Here is an 18,019-nt window from a genome sequence, read left to right as displayed (position 1 = left end):
GGCTGCTGCAGTGCAGCTCAAGCTGTTGTTGGCTCGGCTGGGTAGTGTCTGGAGTCTTATCTCCGGCACGGCCTGAGTTTTTCAGAGGTCGTTAAAGACCATTTGCATATTTACATGCCTTTATAAACTGGTTACGGAGGCTTTGTGTTTTTTCTGGTTCCAGTACCCCCTGGGCCCGCACTCTGCCTAATCCTTACATTTAAACTGTTCTGTCAAACACAGCTGTGAATAAAACTCCAGGAAGTTAAGAATTTCACAGTTCAACCACAAATGAAATTAACCAAGAATGAAAAAAACATTTATACATCTTAAAAGGTTTTTTCTGTACACAGTGTTTTTCACTTTTGTCAATTTCTCTTACCAGAATAATTTATCTTATAAAACCATTATATACAAGTCCCATTGCATCTCGGCACTCCAAGCCGTGAGAATTTGGTCCTGTAGATGTGCTGGAGTCATAAAATTTTTAAAGCACTGAGTATGTAGGCTTAGCGAACCACTTGTTAACCTGCGGCATCGGCAGAGCCATGAATACAGGATTTTTGCCCACTCCTGCTCTGGAATCCAAACTTGTTGTGCTGCCTGGACCAGAGCTGGAGTTTGATGAATACACAGATTTAGATGTAGATGAATTCCTGGAATAATTGGAACTGTATCCGCCTTGGATTAGGGCCCTCACCAGTAGGCCACTGCAACTTTAACCACCCACCCATTGCCTGGCCTGCGGGACCAATGACAATACCTATGCAACTGCCAACCATAACACTTGTACAAGTGTGACTATTCAGACTATTTCAAGCCCCCAAAGCTATCAGACTGGCATGGGTGTCAGGAGTTTATCGTTTTTAATGTATATTGAATTAATAAACAGCTGTTCTGCTCATCTCTAAATTACACAAACAGAGCCACCATGTACAAGACTGTCATAGAGCCTGTGTGCACAGTTAGGTGCTAGTGCAGAGCACCGGAAACCACCTGCTCAAATTAGGCACTGGTGCTGAGGTAACAGTGGAGAGGGACGTCGGTTCAAGAAGGTGTGGAAGAACAAAGTAGAGATGTGAAAGATGAATCGGGGGACTGGTGAGGTGTAAGATACAAATAGACAAAAATTTGAATGGAGAGACTTGAGGTGAATGAGAAGTGCAGAGGGACACGGTAGGGGACAGGGCCAGAGAGGCCATGAGATAAATGTGAGTGTGTTAGAGATGAGGGCAGTGAAAAGACAGAATGGCCAGAGGGGATTTAAGGTAAAGTGAGAGGTTGCATGGGGAGAGTTCGGAAGTTGTAAAAAGGGGTGAAAGAAAATGGCCTGCAAAGTGAGAGAGGGATCCGGGATTGGGAGAGGAGAGAGGGATGGAAGGGAGGGGTGAGAGGAAAGCAGCATGGGTAAACTGCTTAGCTCTGCACAAGACCGCCAGGGTTTTAAGGGACCCCTGCTGCTCCCCCAGGGCCAGGTGAGCTTCTAATGTGGGAGCACGTATTCCTGCGGAGTGGAGGGCACTTCACAAAGGTTGACTAGACATCTTTCTGATAATTGCTGTATTTTGGTTATAAACTGGTACTGATAGGGTGAAAGTTTCCTCAGTGTTACTGTGTAAAAAATGTCAAACTAATGAATCAATACTATCCCAAAATACATGGCATAACATTATTTACATTTTCTTTCCACGCAATTTATTCAAGCATGTCGCGTAATTTGGTCCTCACCTGCCTCATAATTCCAAGTAGCCCTGCCTACAGGTTTACAAATTTTTGTCAGGAGGGGGTTCTTACACCTGAAAATGTTGACAGGGGGGTCTCGGTATCCAAAAGTTTGAAGACCTCTGCTTAAGGGTCTTGGCCTAACATATAGCTGCAGTAGTTCCTTGATTATCCAGTCGAAAGATTACACAGCTGTATAACCAGGGCCATCACAAGAAGGGATCAGAGGAGGCCGTATGCCCTAAGCCCTATGCATTTACAAGCCCCTGCATTTCTGCATCAATATCTAATTCTAGATTTATAAATCTAGGCTGTCATTTGTATTATTAATGAGGAGGTTGTTCACACGGACATGGCACCAGATGGCGACATGTGCTATATAAAAAAATAGGAGTTTTTATACAATTAATAACTTGCTAGTACCCTGCCACCTGGAATAAACGGAAGCAGGCCCCACGTGTTATTTTTTCACTGTAGACTGTCAGAAACGTCTCCCAAGCCTGTGTCTAACCCTAAGCCTTGTGGCATCTCAAAAATGATTGTGACATTACTACTGTGAAAAGGCAGTCAGGCCAGTGGTTGTGCCGAAATTGCCACCTTAGCTTTATACCCAAATCTGTAATTGTGACAACACTATGTCACACCTTATTTGTGGCTCTCGTCTATACTCTTGCTAGTCTCTACTGCAAGCGCTGAGGATGGTTATTGTACATTAAAGTCACATTGAAATTGTAGTGGTTTTTTCCGAAAAGCAACAGTTTCAAATTATATACAGTGTGACGTGCAGTTTGTTGAGCATACAATCATTTGCTTTTTGACAGAATGTTTGTCTATAATGACTCCAAACTGTGAGGCTCGGTAGTAAATTACAAGGCGTTTTTGTAGGACATTTTGAATGACTGACTTGTCATGGTTGTAAAGGAAATGAAATTACATGATGCAAGAAGCACATTTCGTAATTCGTGACATCGCCAAGGGAAGTAACACCCAGACGTTGCTTCAGTGTTTGTGCTCACAAAAGAGCATCTAAAGTTTCATTTAAAGCTCCCGGCAGAGCACTAAATGGGATCTCCTTATACGTAGTTTTTGGGGATCACGTGGTGTGTGAAAACTTGGTACACAGTCTACCTGTTCATACTTCTACGTTTTACACTATGGGGCCTATTCACAAAGGTAAACTTGCATGTGTAAATGTACTTTTAAGTAATTTAACTACTTTAGCCTAATCACCTTTTACGAGTGTAAAGCAACTAAAAAGTTGATACTTACATGTCTTCACCCCCCTGAAACGGGAAAGGGGATGTTGAGGGGTTGAGCCAAATTACAGGTGTGAAGTTACTAGAGCCAGAAAAGAGCAGCAGTAAGTCCACCACCACACTTGACCAACCACTGAAACTGCAACTCAATTCTCCACATGAAATAACGAGGCTGGGACTTAAAACAGAACACCATGGTAAATAATACTAAATGAAGTATTTATTATGACTGTTAAATATATGTAAGCATGTAGAAAACTAATTTTATATTAAAGTACTTCAATATAATTTATAAATAAATATTATTTTATGATAACATAATCTAACATTGTTCTTCATTTTAAAAACAAATATACATGTAATTTGTAAATGCCATTAAATTAATTTAAATCAATTGTATACTTATTTGTTTGTAATGTGTGATACATAATATGTAAATGTAAATATTTACATTTTACAAAAGGTGGGTTTTTTAAATATATTTCCTTAAAACAATTTAATTTCATTTATTATATTCAAAATAATTACATTTAAACTAAGTTATTAATGCTGCAACTTCATTTTATGTTCTACATTTAATGAATATACATTAATATTTAACATAAACATATTTTCACTTTGCACTTTTCCAAATACATTACTGTATTTCTGCCCGAAATATGGCATACACTTGCCACAGACTACAAAAGAAAAATAAATCCCCCACCCCTAGACATTATTATCAGCCTACAAAAATATTGAATCCACTGAACAGACTACCACTGCATTGTCAAGGTAAGTATATATAGGGATGTACATATTTATTGTGCCTAGCTCCAAGTCTACTTATCTTAACAGTGTAGTGACAGTCAAGATTGGTCATGATAAAATGCCTCCACCACCACCTTTAAAAGGCAACAAAAGCGCACCTCTTAACATTCTTATCAGCATTTTTATGCGAAAATAAGACGAGCACACAAACCCTAATGTAAAGTGCTGATGTTACAAAGTAAAGTTGACTCATAAATAACCCCTATGGAAGGGACACAGCCTAAACATAATGTAATACCACTTTGGAAATATATTTGATTCCTGGTAGTTTGTGAACACAGTGGAAAGACAACTGTAACCGCTACTTGGTGATTCCATGATGAAATTTTGCACGGATTATTTGGTGTTGTAGTGATTAGCTCAATTTCAGTTAATTTCATTACAGTGTGCAGCGATATTGCACTTTGCAGGTTATCGGTACAACTGCTGGTCTTTGTCAAGACGCCTCTCTGTTTGGCGTTTTAGCCCTTTGCCTGTCCTTTGATTATTTTTTTACATTTATTTCCACTGAATCACTAGTTTGACCATGTTTGCCTTTCTGGTAATCAGCTAATGATGATGGTGATGCTGATGAATATAAGTTGCAGAGCGCACACATGCTTCCAGGAGTTTCCCGACACTATCTTCCAGTTATGCAATTATAGGACTAGGTGAAAAGCCATGTTTTCAGCTTTTGTGAAGATCTGCTCCCAGCTTGCCAACCGAAGATCCAGAGGAAGTTTATTCCATTTGGAGGAACCAACAAAAGAGAAGGATCGTCCCCCAGCTCTAGCCTGAAGAATTCCAGGAACATTGGCAAAGGGCCTATAGGAGGACCATAGGCTCTTGGCAGGGCAGTAGAAATGGATTCTGGTGAACAAGTATTTCGGGCCAGTCTGAAGCAAAGCTCGGTAAATCATCACCAGAGTCTTAAACAAAATTCCTTTCCTTACAGGGAGCCAATGCAGGGCATGAAGGTGCATAGAGGCACGAATTTCAGTAGGTATATTGAGTAATATCCATGCTGCTGCGTTCTGGACCACATGTAGTCTATGAATGATGTAGCCCGGCAGTCCAAGGTACAGAGCGTTGGCTAAGCCCAACTGGGAAGTAATGAGGGCCTGAATCACAGATTTCCTGGATGGAACAGACAATAAAACCAGAAACTTATTCAGTGCGAGGAGGAGCCTAAACAGGTTGCTACCACAAATTTAACTTGCGGATGGAATGATTACAGGTTGTCAAATTTAACTCCTAGGTTCTTAACCATCTCAGTTTGGGAAGCCCAAAGAGGTGCTCCTTTCGGCCAACCACCGACCAATTAGGAGGTGCCATTATGCCGAAGTAAAGTATTTCTGTCTGGTCAACGTTACACGTCAGTTGATTCTGATGCATCCAGGAAAACATTGCGACCAGGCAGGGCCTAGTTAACTCTGGGGCAACGTCTTCACCTTTGTAATAGGAGAAAGGTAACTGAGTGTCATCCACATAAAATCTAATCTTGACACCAAATGATTCGACCAGGGAGGCAAGAGGGGTAAGGTAGATATTGAACTAAGTGTTACTAAGGGAGGAACAATGAGAGATGCAAAAGGGGCATTCCAAACTGCTTATTCTCTATTCCCTGGAAAATTGCGCTCATCCACTTTAATGCCAACCCCTTAACTCCGATCTTCTGGAGGTGACACATGAGGATAAATTAAAGTACTGACACGGTAGGGTAGAGTGAGGTACTGTATAAAAGTCTGCTGATAGATCCAACATAATGAGCCCCACATTACATCCTGTGTCCAAAGTTCACTTGATTTGCTCCAGTACCTCAAGTAGAGCCATTTCGGTGCTCAGGTTCTGCCTAAAACATGACTGGCTAGGGTGAAAGAAATCATTAGTCTCCAGATATCAGGAGAGTTGTCTGTTCATAAATTTCTCTAACAGCTTTGATAGCGCCGGAAGCAGGAAGATAGGCCTATACTTTTCTGGGATGCTGGGATCTGCCGAAGGCTTTTTGAGTAGAGGAAGGATTTTTGACAGCTTCCAGCCAGAAGAAACCATTCCTCTCATATCCTACCCAGTCATTAAGCAATTTGTTTACCAGTGGATTAATCACCTCTGTACCTATGATTAACAAATTAGTGGGGCAGAGGCCCATAGGTGAGGCAGGTTTTAAGACTCTGAATGGCTACCAGAGATTCTTCTAAGGAGATAGATGTAATGAAGGAGAGGAGCATTCCGCCACCTTTATCACTTCTTTGGGAGGAAGACCGATAATTTCTTCCAAGGAAGATCCCTCCAAATTGGATTGGGCTTTAAGAATCTTATCTTGAAAAAATAAGCCAATTTTTCACAACATTCTAACTATGGCAGCACACCTCGATTGCAAGCATTGGGGCCCATACATTTATTTACTATCTTGAAAACGTCTCGTGACTTGTTTCCAGCTGTTTTGATCATGTCTTCAAAGAAGGCTATTCTGGTAATCTTGACAGAGGCATGGTATTTTCCTAGGGCCTCCAAATAGGTCTCTTTATATGTTGTGTTAACCCCTTTGCACCAGTTTCTCTTACACTTTTTGCATATTTTATTCTCTGTGGCATGAGCTTCAGTGAACCAAGGAGCAGAAGATCCGCTTCTACGAGATTTCCTAGACAAAATAGGAGCAAATTTGTTGACTGCCAAGAGAATCCAGTTTTCAACCATAACAGTGTCAGTTTAAATGTTGCCCAAAAGTTTGTGGGTGGACTCAGTTAGAGAGGCCATAAGCTAACCATGCTTAACTTTAATGCATGGTTTGTATGAGAGAAGGATCACCCCTACGTGTACACCCTTCAAAGGTAAAGTGGTCCAACTGAACTTAATGAAGAAGTGATCCAACATCTTCAGATTGACATTGAAAAAGTTAACTTGAACCAGTTAGATTTTTAGGTGCATGTGCTAATTTCAGACCTTCAAACCCACATGCTAACCCATGTGATTTTTAAACAATCTTGACTAGCATATGTAAACCTAAAAACAAGTTCAACAAGCTATTGGAGAGACTCTAAGTAATATTGAATACATACATGTCTGAAAAACTATTTTGATTTAACTCTTTTACGATTATTTAAACAAATGTGCAAAATGCTACTAGTTCTTATCCCACATAGGTGTGAGTTGGTAATTCATTGTTAACCAGAATGAAGTCTTCCCACTCTGATGTGTTCCTATCTAGGTCTTCATACACAACAGTGCAGAGGGTATTCAATGGAAACCCTTTTAGGAGACTGTTTTGTCACGCAACTTCACTATCCATTTCGGAGATATTTCATGGTGGTTAAGGCTATATTTTGTCAGATTATTGGAAGATTCTTTAGTGCTTTTGTTAGACTTCTTGGCTCTTTTGAGGAACTTGTAATGGTGTTTTGTGGTGTTTTCGAAACTGACAACTGAGGCTGTAGTAATTTAGAGCTATTTGACCATGAACAACAATGAACCGAATTCTAGATGGAAATTTCTACCATGTCTATTGCATGGATATTTTCCATTCATTCTCTTCCGAAAGATACATGTAAGCTATCAAAATAAAAAATTTTGACTATCCCTTTGGCAGGATTTTCCAAACTAAAATGCCAATCAATGGTGACTCCTAAACATTTGTTGTTGAATCGTGTATAGATTAACAAGTCTGCAAATGTGCTATTGAATAAAGTGGATTGATCCTATGATGTATGGCTGGAAATCCTAATAGAAACTCCCTTTTGGAGCCTTTGAAGCTGAGTAACGTTTCTCACCTAATGTTCCACAATACTGATTTGGATTAGAAAACTCACATATTAGGTTTGCAGAGCATTTGTAATTCAAGGGAACATGTGGAGCATATGAATGTATGTACAACTCAGCTTGAGTTCCGCAGATTCATTTGCACTGTCAACAACTAGATTTACTGTTATCTAACTCAACCACATTCATTTAATGGGCCAGGCCATAAAATGTGAAAGGCTGAATTGGCTCCACAGTCTATTCAACTAAAGGTTGTACAAAGATTTCTGCAGCAGATTCACCAATGAATAGAGCCTATGAGGCTAGCGTCTGCAAAGCAGACGTTTTGGATCAATGTTAATACCCATGTTCATGTGAGTGTAAGGCTCCATTTATGGTCAACAGTTTCCATCAGAGAATGTATTCGGTTGAGCTCATGTATATCGTAGTGAACGTAAATCTTAGGACAAGAGAATAGCAGTAGGCCTCATCCTAGTCTTATACAATTGTCTGCCCAACACAATAATGAATAACATGAGGTCCAAAAGAGCCGGATCTGTGAAAGAGTGTAATCTATGGCTCATGGTCTTCTTGATTGTAGTAGCAATGGTAGAAAATGTGTCGCCATCAACTCTGTTTTAATTCCTGGTGAGAAGGGAATTCATGATATGATGGTGGGATTGAGCCAGACAACAGGAAATTGGATTACATCAAAGGCTAAACTCTATGGTTCTGTCAGCAAATGGACCAAGCAATGAGGTGGCACTGGTCTGTAAAACATATATGTGATGAATTTTGGCAGTCCACCAAAGATTACATCTAATAAGATTGTGTTCAACTAAGGGTATGGGACTGAGTGAGTGCAGGAATGTATTACAAGGACAGAGCACATCTGGGTAGTTCATGACCTAAAAAGCTCAGACTGTGAGTGCTAAAGCCCAAGATCCAGATACTGTAATTGTGCAGTGTTTCCTGAATACTGTTAAAATGAATTATATAGAGAAAGTTTATCTATAGAGAAGCAGGACATGAATCATGATCTATATTCTAACAAGAAATCAAATAATTTATAGTATTTTCTGCAAGATGTGGAAATATTTATGATTCCAAAGCAAGCTGCCATGTAACCCATTGTAGTTTGAGGATATCACAATCCGAACCACAGTTTTTGTCTTGAGTCTAACAATGGAGGAAGAAACCTTTGAAGACTGCCCATCTTATTGAACTTGACCAGTTGAAGAGAGGGAAATGTTGTGTAGCTTTTAAATGTCAAAATATTTTCTTCCACAGAAGTTCATAATTGGCTGGCCAAAGCAAGTTTGGATCCGAAGTAATCATAACCCACCGATATCAAATTCTATTCTTCAGAAAAGGTGAGTCAAATTCACATATTTAGTTCAAAATCATGGCATCCATGTAATAATTCTGGGAGCTCCACAGAGTTCTGTAATTTCAGCTGGTTTGTCCATAAAATAAAACATGTGTCCATCGCATTGTTTTTGGCTTCAATGTCCCTTTTCTATATGTGAACTGAATTAGAATTGAATTATTATTTCAGTTATGTGTGTTTACATTTATTTGTATAGGTCACAGCATAAATCACGCTGCACATGGACTGAGTCAAGGTTTTGAGACCGTTTAAAGCAATCATGAAATAGAACAGGCCGGTTATATACATCTATAGGCTGAACCTGGTTTATTTATATTCATATTAATTTATAAACACAGATGATTTGTGATTAGGTGTAATGTTTTAATGGATTTTTTAAAAAGATGGTTGTGTGTGTCTTGCGTAGCCACAATAAATATTTCAGGTGTGCTTATCCAAGAGCTTGTTCATCATCTATTTAAATACAAATCTAAGATGCTGAGGAAACTGTGCTTACAATGTTATATATAATTGTTATACGTTAAATAATTCTGTATGCCCACTATAGTGGTGCAGCTCAAATAGTTGTTGTTAGCCCTGCACTGTTGAACCTCATGATCTTAAAAGGAGGCAGTGCTGATAATTTTTGTCTTCTAGTTCCTTTTTGTTCAGCTTGGTCTGTATTGTCTGAAAAGCCCTGCATATGTGATCATATGTCTTTATTATGGGACCGCAGTTTTTACAAGATTTTATGTACTTCCTGTTTGCTTCTACAGTCAAAATTGCGTCAGATTGTTCACAATTATATTTTTCACATCTCTAATACAAGACATAGTTTATAAATTGGGTAGATCCTGTGCTTTTAGATACAAACTCTTTACTAGTTCACTGCATCCCACTGAACTGAGCAGGCATCACTCAGGTATAAGGGCCAGGACAAGGAAGTCCCCCATTTTGGGGGGTAGGTTTTTGGACTCCAAAGGGGGCCGTGGTAGTTTTTAGGGTGGGAACAGTTTTTAGGGCTAAGGGCGGGGGGAAAGGAGACAGTTTACATGGCAGGGAGCAGGGTCGGGCAGTTAGGGATGCAGGGGATAGTTTAGGGCTCAGGGCAGGGGGAGAAGGACAGTTTACAGGACAGGTGACAGGGTCGGGCTGGTTTAGAGATGTAGGGAATAGATTTTATGGCTCAGGGCAGGGGACAGTTTTAGGCCTCAGACCGGGTGGGTGGCTGGGTTACTGGGTTGTGGTACTTCACAGAGATGCGAAACAGTTTTTCAGGGCTAAGGGCAGGGGAGCTGGGGTTAGGGCATGGGTTTAATTTTTAGGGCTTAGGGCAGAGGGAGAAGCACAGTTGAAAGGGCAGGGTTGGGGTAGATTAGGGATGTTGGTATAGTTTAGGGCTAAGGGCGGTGGATGGATTTAGGGTAGTTAATATTTGGGGGCAGGGTATGGGGAAAAGGGGCAGTTTACAGGGCAGGGGTATGATCTTTAGCCCGCTTGCCCTTTTACCCATCATGTCTTTACCACGCAATTGGTTGTAAAGGCATGCGTGCTAAAGACGCGGTCGTGGTAGAGACCACGTGGTTTAGACATGCTTTGTACCATCATACAACCCTCTCTGACGAACTCTACGAGGGAAACATGTGTCAGTGGCTGCTTTTATTCATTCCAGGTTCTAATGGGTGGTACATTACCAGTTCATAGCTATAATACTATGCATGAAATCGTAAAAAGCTTATGGCATTTCTCAGCTAGGTGTAGAGGGCAATGGCTAATCCTATGCTTTAAGACTTTGCTGTAAAAATGACAAAATGCTTTATCACTTTTCTAGCTTGGGGTGAATGGCACTGTGTTAATCCTATGGTAAAATGTTCTGCTAGAAAAACTGGCATTTAAGGTGAGCAGTTTTAGAGTGTAGGTTCGGTTGTAGAGTGTCCCATATGATGGAGCTGCTCTCCCTGGAAATCACCAAGGGTTAGCTACTTCCTTTTCTGCATATGTATATTTGTGAGTGTGAATGTGTGGGGGGGGGTGCACCTGTGTGTGTGTGTATTTATATAAACTTTCCAGACCTAAAGCTTTTCCTACATTGGTGGAGGATGGAAATTCTGTGGTGATTGGTCAAGGGGGTTCAAAGATGAAAGGGGGGTGTCCCACAACGCATTTTTCTACGAAGGCATTTTCCATAGACTTTCATGTCTCATGTAGCGTGAAAACGGCTGAACGGATTTCCATCACATTTTGCAAGATTACACATTATAGTGCACAGATTGTCCTTTCAGGTATTACAGGTAGTATGTAAGTAGAGCAAGTATTTTTTCAGTTACAAGGCATTTTAACTTAGTGATATCTGTTGCTGCGGTACTTGCTTGAACTTTGTGGCATATAGCGATGACAAGTCATTGTGTGATAGGCTATTGGCTGCCTTTACAAAGGTTAAAGGTAGCCATGTTGTTTATAGGTACACTTTCGCTGTGTTCTGCATTCCCCCTTAGATATAAGTATTAGGTTTGATATTATTACCCTACTTATTAACACATTATTACAGTGGTAATACGTAGGGAAAAATATTTATGCTTCAATATTTTTTGGGGTAATATATATGGAGTATCTACTTACTTCATCAAGAGTACCTCTACTTAAAATTAATTTAAAAACATTACGTTAAAAAAATTAAAAATATACTGTACTAAACTATATTTTACAAATGTAGTGTACTACAGTGTATTTTCTATTCCTAACATATTTAAATCTGCGCAAAAAGTGTATGTAGTAGCGTGGAAATACCTACAAATTACTGTACTACTTTTTTTTTTTTTTAATGTGCAGTTCTACCTAAAGCACAATAACTATATTTAGAACATTTCTCTACACTTTCACACTATGTATGTTTCAATTACCATACTCCACTGTATGCCACTCCACTCTACACTATTACATTCTATACCACTACACTCTACGTCACTCACCAATATGCCACTCCACTGTATGCTAATCCACCGTTTGTCACTCAACTCTACTCTACACACCTCCACTCTAAGCCACTCCACTCTAAGCTATTACACTGTATGCCACTCCATTCTATCACACTCCAATCAACTCCACTAAACTGTATGCCTATCCACTCTACGTTATTCTTCTGTCCACTATTGCACTGTACACCTCTCCACTCTATGACACTACACCATAGATTATACTACTCAATGCGGCTCCACAGAATGCCACTACACTATAGACCACTACACTCTACGAAGCTCTACTGTATACTATTATACTCACTCGACTCTATGCCACTCTACTATATGCTACTCCACTGAATGCCACTCTACTCCATGCTATTCAAAATGGATAATTTTTTGGTTTGCTAATAACTTTGGCCCAGTTTGACGAATCTTCATGAAACGTTGCCCAAAAAAAACATTTGTCCACCTCAACTCCTTCCTGGTAGGTTTGGAGTGACCCATCATCAAGCAGGGGCCAAGAAAAAAGGGATACCAAAACGTAAATCTCCATGTATTTTCCATAGACTTTTTTAAGAGCTGTTACAGTAAAAACTGCTGACAGAAATTACATAAAATCTGACAGGAAGCTAGATTTGGTCTACAGATTGAGCTTTTTGTGACTGGGTGTAAATCGGTAGTTTTTGAGATATTAAGGGTCAAAAATAATTGTATATTTTGGCAGTTAGGAGCGCAAGTTTTATAATAGAACATACTGATTGGCTCAGGGAGCCTTATTTCCCTTGGGCCATATCGCGAGAGCAAGCACTCTGATTGACTGCCAGCATCATGAGAAAAATTCTGCAGCATTCTTTGCTGCTCCCTGATCAATGCCTGCTCTTACTGGAAGCGTTGAGCCCGCTGGGGCCTCAAGGGCTTTAGGGCTCTGCACATGGCCCTCAATGACAGAGAGGTGGGTGCCCCGGTTGTGCACCAGGGCACCAACTTTAAGGTGTTGGTTTCCTGGGATGGGTTCCCCTGCACGGAAATCAACCCGGGGATGGGTGCCACATGCCCCCCTTCACAATTATGCCAGGTCTCGGGGATAGGGTCCCTGATGCCAAAATCGGGGCCTGTACTCACCTCGCCCTGTAAAATGCATTGCGTCCCAGCAGATGGGACCGTCAGGGCCAAAATCAGCCTGGGGTGGGGGGCTGCATGCCCCCACCCCCTGAAAAGTGAGCCAGGACCTGGGGAATGAAGTCCTTGGGGTCGTAATAGGGCAGGGGGGCTGCATGCCTCCTCCCCATTAAAATTACACCATGCCCAAGGGCATGGGGTCCCTGGGTCCAAAATCATCTTAGGGAAGGGAGGCCATGCGCGAACCCTCCGCATTATTTAAGTATGTTGCCCAAGGGGATGGAGTCCCTGAGACCGATAACGGCTCGGGAGGGGGGTGGCACTGCTTCACTCCACATTAATTAAGAAAAAATGGTCATGGGGAATGGGGTCTCCAGGGCCAGGCCCTATAGCTAACCCCCTACTGTGTGTGGCCGAAGGCCATGCACAGCGTGGGGTTGGATGCATGGCGGGGTATTGGCTGCAGGGGCCTGAGGGTTGCATTTACATATGATAATTTTGTATAACTTTATACTAAAAAAAACTAGAAATTCGCAGAAAAAGAAAAAGGTTCATGTAACGTTATAGTTGAGTGTAATAAAAGGATGTTTTTAATTTAAAAAACGCAAACTTGCTTTAAAAAATAAAGGTTAATGTAAGTTATAGTTAGGAGAAGATCAGTAATATCATTAACGTTTTGAACACAAAAAAACAGAAAATCACCAGTTATAGTTAGCAGTGCTAACTATAACTTATGCCCCGCCATGCACTATTAATGGCCTCACATATGAGTATGACATCACTTATGACATGTTCTATGACAAAATGTATGAAATCAATAATAACATCTCAAATGATATAATTGATAACATTACTGATGACATCATCCAATGAGTGTGCTAGTTCATTTTATAGTTCACATAGTGGCAGGTAAGTACCATATTGCTTGTCTATCTACTTTTGTACAGCATTGATCCAGCTAATGGGTGTATGTGTTTGCCAAACAGATCTGCTCTGATTGCACCATATGTGTGTAGAAGCATTGAATATGTAATAAATCTCTGTATCCAAGAGTAACTCTGTGTGCATTGGACAATTGACTTGTGTTCATTATGTTCCACACAGGGTTTTTGGTTCTGCAGTAAACGTTTCAACAGGAATAAGATCCTATGTAGTAGATACTAAAATTGTGTAAGCAGCCTTGAGTTATTAGACAGAATTGTGTCAGCGTGACAATTTCTGAATAACTTAGAAGACTGTGTGCACCAAACACTAACCTATATACGCGTGCTTGTTTGGGGCTATCTGTAAAGATTTCATGGCAGTATAAAGGGTGTAGGTAGTAGGATGTTTTGCACCTTCAGCACTTGGTTATTTTTAGCAAATAGGGTATTTTTGGCAACTGTTGCATAGAGTGTACACTGCTTTTAGTAGTTACTTTTTAATACTCTGTGGTAGGTTTCTTAAGAAAGTTTTACTGTTTGGAAACAGTGGGGTATAAAGTAAATTCTCTCCATAGAGTAAGCACAGTACCCAGTACTCTACTGATATCAACTTAATTTCCAATGTAGGTTCTGTGAGTTTCAGGTGCTCAACACAAATAAAAGCTGTCTGTATTAGGTCATTTGTCTTGGAACTGAGATTCACTATTTTTAGGACCTTGACTTTCTTTGAACAGTTGTATGCAGATTGAACACTGTACTCAATGAGGGTTTCCCTTATATCTGTAGTTGATTGTTAATGTGAACTATGCTAGCAGTAAAGTGTATGATATAGGTTCAATGTTGCACATAATGCATGCTTTCTACACCTAAATGAGTTGTGTCTGTGATGGCAATAATGATGGCTGATATTCTCCTGAGCTATTTTGTACTCACTGCCAATCCTCCGATGCCATAGTAATTTATAGATCAATATGTGGGAAAAACAAAGCTTGGACGATGTCATTAGTGATGTCAGCAGTAATGTCATCAATTATGTCATTTGAGATGTCAACAATGATATCATAAATTATGTCATAGATCATGTCATGAGTAATATCATATGCAAGGTCATAAGCAGTGCATGGTGGGGCACAAATTATAGTTGACACTGCTACCTATAGTTGGTGAATGTCTGGGTCCTTTTTTAGTTCAAAACGTTAATATTATAACTGAAAGATTCAGCTAACTATAATGAGTACTTTAACCTTTTCTTCGGTGAATATATATTAATATATATATTCAGTGAGAAAAAAAAAGTTTAAAGAGATGTTATAGTTAGTTGTAAATGTTAGTTAAAGCAGAATGATTTAAACTCGCAAAACCCACTGAAATTCACTAGTCATAGTTATCTCAAGGAGCTATAACTCGTGGACTAAAGTAGCTATAACTCACGTTCCCCAAAAATGCATAGTATTATCATCAATGATGTAATTTCTGCTGCTACAGTGATGTTATCAATGATGTCAAAGGACAGGTCATGAACGATGTAAAATAGGAAGTAACTAGTACATGGCGAGAGTGCGAGTTATGGTTACGTTAAGGCACGACTTAACGGTACTTGACAAAACTATTTGTGAATTTCAGCGCTTTTGTTAATATAAAACATTATGTTTTAACTGACCTGTTTACCTAACTATAAAATCTTTTTGGACCTTTGGTGTTTTCATTGAATTTCTACTGTAAATATTAATGTTTTTGGTATTTAAAACTTCAATATTGTATGAAATACAAAAACGATACACTTATCAATGATAATGTCTTATTCCTTAATACAATTATACTCAAAATATGATACGTTCAATATTAAGGGTGCACACCTTTCAGAAGTGCTCATGAAAACAGGTTTGTGTTTTCATTAACACTGCTAGTGTGCTTGTCAGCTCTCTTTACCTCTCCTTGCTCCCCAGCTGAAGACATGAGGCGGCGAGTGATTGAGGGTTGCGAGGCTCGATACATCTGGAAAGGGCTGCTAAAGAAAACAGCACACTTCAAATGAATGCCTGGATTGCACATATGTAAAGGCACACTTCAGCTACCTCCCATTACAATCCATGTTATTTAGACAACATATTGCACATGCTTCATGCACTGCAGTATATCTGCTAAAATGGGGCTTCCAGGTACTAATCAATGCATCAACTTTTATTTTTTTTGCAGCTTTTATATAGCGCAAACTCAACCCGGAGGTATTGGAGCGCTTTACATGAGCACCGGTTGCATTACCCAAGGACACATTCATTTCTTTTTTTTTTTTTGGTAGGCACTGGGAGATTAAGTGATTTGCCCAGAATCACAGGATGTGGAGTCGACCCCCGACGCTCGAACCTTGGTTTACCAGATCCAAAGTCGGCAGTCTAGCCGTGAGACCACATTCTCATTGTCCAATTTGAATCCACACAGACTAGCAGGGGTGGGATCCCATACCCTATTGAAGCTTCTGCCATGGCTTGAGCTGCCATCCTTTCTAAAGCTGTAAGAGAGCTTGAGGTTACTTTCATAAACCTCCCCCTGCTGCCCCACAGAGGTCATTGTTTGCAGCACGTAAATCCTGGCCTGCTGGTTCCTATTTCCAGTACCAGATTGCAGCTCAGCAACTGCAAGGGAGCAGTGGAGACATACCTAATCAGATGCAGCTGCTAGGAAAAGGATACACGTAAATGAAAAAAATATAGAAAATGGATCACAACCCCTATAAAACCCATTTTAAGCAAATATAAACAAAGATTCCTTAAAAAGATTTACTAAAAATAAAAAATGGTATTTTGGAATAATAACGCCTCCCCCATTATGGTTGGCATTGAAAAGGCAATGGGAGAATTAATTGCCCCTATCCACGAGGTTTGAATCTTAAGGATTAGAAAACATTAGTGTTTTTTCATGTTTCTATAATAATGTACTTTTAACTAATTGCCTATAGGTCCATCATAGACGTTTATACGGTTTTGTTCTTTTTGATTCAACATTTTAAGAAAAAAGTACTCTCTCTGCCAATATAGAAAACTTCTAGTCTGGAAATGGCTTGACTTTCTGATGGCCCAACACGCCACTCAATCCGCACGCATTTAAATTGACCTTTGAAAGTCGTCAACCACAAGTCTGCATACTTGTAATCCTTATTTTGGGTCATTAATACCAATTGACTAGTCAGATTATTATCGAGTCTAATTTAGCTCGCTAGTGATTTAATCGTATTTTCTACCATTGCAATGAAATGGTAAAAAATGAAAAATACTACATTTTTAAAGAGGTATGAAAGTGAAAAGAATCACATATAATTTACAGCTTTTATATGTGCTGTCACTTTATGAGGTGATGCTTTTATCTTCAAATGCTTTTAACCCTCATGAATATTCATTGGCCTTTTAAAGCAGTATTAGGCACAGTAAGATCTACAGAGCTTCAAGTGAAACCGAGAAACGGATGATTACAACCGCTTTGAGCGTGCCAAGTCTGCTGGTGGCTTGCCTTTGATAAGGGTATTTGTCTGCCTCAAATTATAGGATTTTGAATTTTGACAGAGGGTTGTAGATAGGAATTATCCATTGTATATTTAGTCCCAATGCTGCAAGTATTGGCATTAAGTATATTGCAAGTGAAGTCAATATGCAGTGTTCTGTTTCTACAATTCCACACATCAGTGCTACTTAAAAAAGAAATTGCCAGCCCAAACTAGTTATTAGAAACAGCTATTATTTTTATAATAATGCAATATATTATAATGCAGTGTGTAGAATATGACAGTGTGTTTCTTCCTGATTACTTCCTACCGTAAGAATTGTGCCTCGGGCCCTAACCTAAAGCAGATTTGTACAATCGTTGCACATAATTATTATTATTAATAATAATAAAAAATAATAATATCATTAATAATAATAATAATTAGACTCAATTTAAAATAAGAAACTAATATTTTGGATTTATTAGCGTTTGATACGGTTGCTTTGTCTAAAAGATTAACATTTGCAACAGAAAATAATGTTATTTTTAAAATAATTATAATATTCATCATCATCATAATATACTTGGGCTCAAAATGAAATTTAAATATTAATAATTTGGATTTAACAGCATTTGCTATGGTTGATTTGCCTTTTTTTTCTAACTCTTAGTGTAACTGAGGTTATTGTA

The 18,019-nt window shown here is 39.4% G+C and overlaps 1 protein-coding gene across 1 annotated transcript in view; it reads left to right on the top strand.

Moving 5' to 3' along the window:
- APBB1IP (amyloid beta precursor protein binding family B member 1 interacting protein) overlaps positions 1–18,019 on the top strand; it is an 812,218-nt gene that overhangs the window by 132,404 nt on the left and 661,795 nt on the right. Inside the window, exon 2 of the mRNA XM_078663434.1 lies at positions 8,772–8,854. The gene's annotated coding sequence lies outside the window, so the exon portion shown is untranslated. The remainder of the gene's footprint in view (positions 1–8,771; positions 8,855–18,019) is intronic.

This window comes from Lissotriton helveticus, chromosome 10 (genome assembly GCF_964261635.1).
Source record: "Lissotriton helveticus chromosome 10, aLisHel1.1, whole genome shotgun sequence".
Taxonomy (NCBI): Eukaryota; Metazoa; Chordata; class Amphibia; order Caudata; family Salamandridae; genus Lissotriton; species Lissotriton helveticus.
Note: the sequence above shows the minus strand (reverse complement) of the source record. Positions and strands in the feature narration are given on the sequence as shown.